This window comes from Dermacentor silvarum, chromosome 5 (genome assembly GCF_013339745.2).
Source record: "Dermacentor silvarum isolate Dsil-2018 chromosome 5, BIME_Dsil_1.4, whole genome shotgun sequence".
Taxonomy (NCBI): domain Eukaryota; kingdom Metazoa; phylum Arthropoda; class Arachnida; order Ixodida; family Ixodidae; genus Dermacentor; species Dermacentor silvarum.
The window spans coordinates 7,679,549-7,685,548 of record NC_051158.1 but is presented as its reverse complement, the minus strand read 5'-3'; positions in this window follow the sequence as shown (position 1 = coordinate 7,685,548).

Here is a 6,000-nt window from a genome sequence, read left to right as displayed (position 1 = left end):
GTTGAAGGAATGAACAAAACAGTAAAGCAATCCAGTTGGCACCTGAGCGGCACTGTGTTCAAATGGTTCTTGTGGGTTGGTTTCGGCGCCCTCGCATTGCTAGCGACTAAAAATATATGCAAGCTGATGCGAACAGACGATTTAACAAGTTTGTGAAACACGAGAAAGCGTTCTGTAATGCGTCTCTGAGCCACTGACTGAAGAGATAATAGCTGAGCACCTGAGTAGATGGCTAGCGAACTTAAAGCCCCTGATTTACACTGCTCCGACAGTTCAAAAACACTACGTTTCTCTTTTCTCTAATAATGCTTTATGGCACGCACAAACTGTAAGTACGATGAAGTTAAAGAAAAGCGAGAATCAGTAATAAATTAACAGCCTGTAATATATGTATCTAGATCACAGTTATCGTTGTTTAAGTGGCTCGGCCGCTCATATTGACTCGTCTCAGGGTGGAACAACGGAGCTCATATGCGTACATGTGTATGTTTTGCTATGTTTTGATATTACTTCATATCAGCAATGCACCTTGTCCCCAACATTTAAATAGTGGGGAAAACATCTACAGCCACAGATCGTTGTCAGCGTCACGCTAGCAACTATCTGTGGCTGTAGGTGTCGATGTAAACAAGTGCACCACTTTGCTAAATCTGCCGCAGAAGGCTGCGGTCGTATACTTTGTGAATATGCCAGATGTTTAAGTAATTCATAAAGAGAATACAAAAATTCACTGACGATTGCGATACTCCCTAATGCACAATTTGAGCGCAGCTATATACGTGTTTTCCCTTCGCGATATATTGGCTGGCGCGGACAATCTGTCTCGTGTGGCACGTTGCAAACGAAGCGAAGGGCGGTGCGACTGCTTCGCTTATCGGGAGATCGCGAGAGGCAGCGCGTGGGTGACGCGTGGATTCACAGCAGCCGCCGCAGACAGGCCTCCGCTCATGCCGCGCTTTGTTTCCATATATGGTATCGGTGGACGCACTAGCCGCACGCCTTACCGATAGCGTCATCGGCGAACAGACGGCACGCGCTACTCTAAAGCCACCTCGTAACGATAATCGCTTCAGAATACGTCTTGCGTGGCATTACGCTTTTCTTGCTTGGTTGCTTGATTCTTCTCGCGCTTTCTCCATAGCCTCCTCGTCGTCCTCTTTTTTGCTTGCGCACCCTTGGCTATCGCCGGCTTTCATCCGCACTCCGCGTTCACTCTTTCATCCTTCGCTGTGCTCGTTCGCTCGGTTACACCGAGGGACGCCGACCCTCAATGCAGGAATGGACACCCAAGAGCTGCGCTTTAAAAAACGAGGTGTAAGTACAGAAATCAGGGACAACAAACTCCAAGGCAGCCGCGTCGGCAGACGGGACTCAGCATGCTTTTGTGTGCCACACTGTTAGCACAGCAGCGCACTCAGGAATGCTCACCCAGTAGTCGCGGCGAGTGCTAGATGGCGTCCAGGAACGACATGCTGCGCCGGAGAGGCTATTAATAATTATTTCTGATCCACGAAACACACAACCGACGCACCCCCAACTTGAGCGCAGGTTCAAAACTCAAACGGCGAAAGCCCCGGCACTCTTCCAAAGCGTTCCCAGCGGCCTGCGGCAGAGGGCAGCACAAGAAAATGAAGAATGGGGACTATATGAAGAACTTTTGGTGAGATAGCATACGAATACACGCCGCTGCCAAAATAAAACTGGCGCTGAAGAAGGAAAACCAGGCACTCAAAGTGGATCACAAGCTATAAAGAAACGTATGGAGGAAAATTAAAAGAGAACATCTTCGTTGGAGCACCATAACAGGAACAGAAACATCGACATTAAAAACGTGCATCATACAAACAAAGTCATGCCAAGTGTCATGGGGAAGATAGATGACGCGTGAAATGAACCCCTTCAGAAGGAAGAAACGATGTTTGCCACCATCTGCCTTCAAAAAATGCCTCATTCCCACATATCTTTGGGAAATTTATTCGCCAGGCAAAGTAAATTACCAGCACCTAATAAAGTTTGGAAGTCCTGATGGACCATTGCTGATATTAATTGCTCTAGGACAACCTCTATCTATCTGAACGAACTTTTGCCCACCGTTCAAGACGCTGCTTGGCATGCTTTTTGCTAAAAAGCAAGGAAAACGCTGGCGTGTCATTTGCTGCAAGGGCGGCAAGATAAACACGAAAGGTGGAGTCATCCGGTGTTTTTCACATGACTTCTCTTTGAGACCTAGATAAACAGCATGAAAGTGGCACTATTTTATGTTGTGAGCGAAATCTAGTCATGCGGCTACGAGCCTCTGCCTTCTGAGCCCAGCCGATTCAGCGCGCGTATATGTAACATGCTTTATTTACAGGGTGTCCAACGTAAGTTAAGCCAAACTTCAAAAATATGCAATTGCCACTTAGCTGGACAGAGCCGAGGTAATGTTGTTTCCCGTCGCTTGGAGCTACTTTGAATATGTTAGCATGACGCATAATTACGTGGTCCTAATTATTTCATCAATTTCTCAAATATTATAATTAGATGAAAAGTGTCAATGAGAAACTTGGGGATCAACGTGAAAAACTCCGTATGCAGCTTTGTGTTGCGCAATACGTGCTACTATAAAGTGTTTTTTGAGCGTGAAAGAAGCCCGCGGATAGACGCAGTGCCTCGAGCGTCTATTCGCGCGGCAATTTTGCGTGTATGCGCGGGCTTCTTTCACGCTCGTAAAAGCGGTTTTTTATGGAGCACGTATTGAGCAACAAAAAGCAGCATCGGGAGTTTTTCATGTTGCTCATCAATTTTATCATTGACACTTTTGACCTAACTATAATATTTGAGAATATTTAGGACTAATTATCTAATGAGGCGGAATGTAAAATAAATATTCTGAGAATGTCCAAGTGACGGCAGACAACCTTACCTCAGTTCTGTCCAGCTACGTGGCATTTGCATATTTTTAATGTTTGGCTAAATTTACGTGTGACACCCAGTATATAAGATTGCGCGCCCAACCCCCGGAAGTCGCCGATAGATGATTATAGAAATGCTGGCACGCCAACCAAAGTTAGTTTTGTGCGGCGGGTGCAGATGTTTATTACAAAGGTGCGCAGTTAATAAACATTCACCTCCCAACCGGCATGGCAAAATTCGAAGATTTGTATGAGTGGTGGCCAGAGTCTATTACGTAACTTGTGTCCTACGCTCTGTGGGTATAGAAAACATCTTAATTTACTTAACTTACTGGAAAACCATCACTTCCATATGTTGTTGAAACAGTGAGCATGGAAAACGTTAATAATCCAATGATTACTGATCACTGCACAAGGGTTTTTCATTACAATTCCAAAACTTACAGCTTTTTATTGATTGTATAAGGTGCGTAAACTGAGCTTGTATTTAATATTTACGGGGAATATTTCGGCGCAGAGGAAAGAATTGGTTGATCCCTCATTCCGAGGACCATGTCATAACACGAACGCTAAACTCGTGTGTTCTCGGAAGCAGCGGCAGCTTTTGCTCACATTCGAAAATATAGGTGTACAAATGCGGGGTCATTTGTTATTTACAGTTTCGCTCGAAGGACGAAACTGTAAGCGCTGTGCGGTTTAGTGTTTAAATACTGTTTAAATGCGATACTGTTAATGTTGTACTGTTTACGCTGCTGTGATGCGTTAACTGTACCCTGTATATAGACTACTAGGCGCGTCCGGTGCGACTGTCACCGAGTATGTTGCGAAACTTCGCCTATCTGGCAATTGTTCTTAGTGATAACCCATCACCGACATAGCCTGCACGTTCTTAACAATGTCCTATAGTCATGCGGCCACTTCGTCGCTCCTGCGCAGGTGGCTTGCTGGATAACGCCGTGAGCGTTCACCGCCGCATACGTACGAAATCCCAGCCGGCCTCCAACGGGGAGCCGGTGCGTGGCGATGTTAGAAAAAAAAATACAGATTACTGACAAAAAAAAAGCTGAGCAAAAAAAGGTCTTGACTGTGGGAGGGGTAAGGAATAAGCTAACTTTTATGTTGTAATCATCGATAATTACGTTTTTTGAGCAATAAGGTAGGGATTTCTTTTGCGTGTTGATGATTTTGCGACGTACTTACGTGTGCTGAACTTAAGCCAGAGCTCGGTGGACAACACTGTAGTGTTCAAAAAAGGCAGGATATTCGGCGCACTGACGTTATCGGCAGGCGGAAAGTGAGCCGGTGGTCCAATAATGTTATTTTTTCAGAGAAATAATTCAATAAAACATGTTTCTTGGGCAGATTATGCACGTCATGACGACGAGACTGAAGTGACATCAAATAGCCCACCTAGTGTTTTGTATGCTTCTCAATGGAACTCATGTGGTCAACGATAAAACAATTCGCTTGGAAAATTCGAATACTCAATTACATATGGAGGTGTGAGTGTTTACTATTATGTTTGAGGCTCTGTCAAGACAGCCAAATAGAGTCGGTATGTGTGTTGTACATGAAATACAAAATTGCGCAGCTACGCTATACTTCAGTATGGATGTGACGGAATGTGCGCAATAGTCAAATGAGTAGTTATATACTGCCAATTCTTGTTTGGACATAGGATGATTGTGCGTGATGCGCATACTTGGGTGCAGAGTTCTCTGTATCCAATAAAATATGCGTTCTTGCTTTGCCTGCAATAAGCGAAAGCGCGGGGCAGTAGATGCAGTTATGGGCTACTACAGCACCACGTAGTTTTACCACACTGCAGATATACTGTTGCAGAGGAATAAAAACGTAAATCGCCAGAAAATACACTGCATTTCAACTCTTTTCCATTGACAATTCTTAGCTGCTCAACTGTACGTTATCACGATGAAGGGTGCTACGCCGCAAGTTAATCGAGCTGTAGCAGGTAGTACAGTAATATAAAAATCAAGTCAATACCATAAACAAGAACTGTCATGCCAGAGACGTCTACCACGGTTAGGACAGCGCACGCTTAGAAAAAAAAAAACTCTAGCACATGGAATCAGTCTGTTCATGACGATAAAATTAGAATTTGTAAAAAAATGCGAACTCCTACTGGAATTTAGCTTTTAGTAACGTGCTCCACTTCCATACTCTTCATCAGGTGGATCCAAATAACACATTTCTGCATTAAATTTTTTTTTTACGTATAAGCAGTACTATTCTGGGAAGTGCTAGTGCTGTTTGTGCGGGCTTAAGTGCCAATGTATGAATCCTTCAAAGCAATCCTAGAGCTCTATGTTGCGATATATTACCTTGTGCTTTCTGCGGATCGATAGTGACAGAGTGCATTGTGCACTGGCCTATCGTACCCGACGTTCGTACTCATATGTGAGATACGACACGTGGATATGTTGCTTCATGACAATGCTCATGTATTTTGTCGCCCTATTTTAAGACTATTTCTGGCATAAATTATGCATGCAGTACGTGTGCTTAGTTCCTGTGGTCGATCAACAAGATGCAGCAATAACATAAAGGCGACACGTTGACCAGCGCATGTGTGTAGCATGGTGGCTGTCAGGATGATGTTCTACAGCTATATTGCTTTTTACGCTTAACTGCAAATATATGCCGGAGAAGTCCAACTCGCTAAAATAATCGTAGAATTCTATCTACTAATATGTCATCCCTGCTGTACATGTGGCTTCGTTGGGAGACTAGGCATTGTTCAATAGCATGTCGTGTTCTACTTTCATATGTTCCTATGCAAACGCGAATTGCGACACATAAGTGCGTCGCGTCATAAAATTTCAGGCGTATTTTTTGGAGCCCTCTGAACACTAGTTCTAGCGAAGTTTGGTCAAAGAATGTTCGCTTTGTTTCAAAGATTGATCCACATGATGACGCAGTAAAATACATTTAACGCGTTCACTTCCATGCATATACATGTCAAGCGTGATGTCTCCGTAGCATAAATTGTTATAGATACTGTTGTCATACTGTTGTTGGTAGTGTTGTTGGTAGTGTTGTTTGAGAAAAAATCACCAGGTCCACCAGGTCGTGGTATAAACGTATT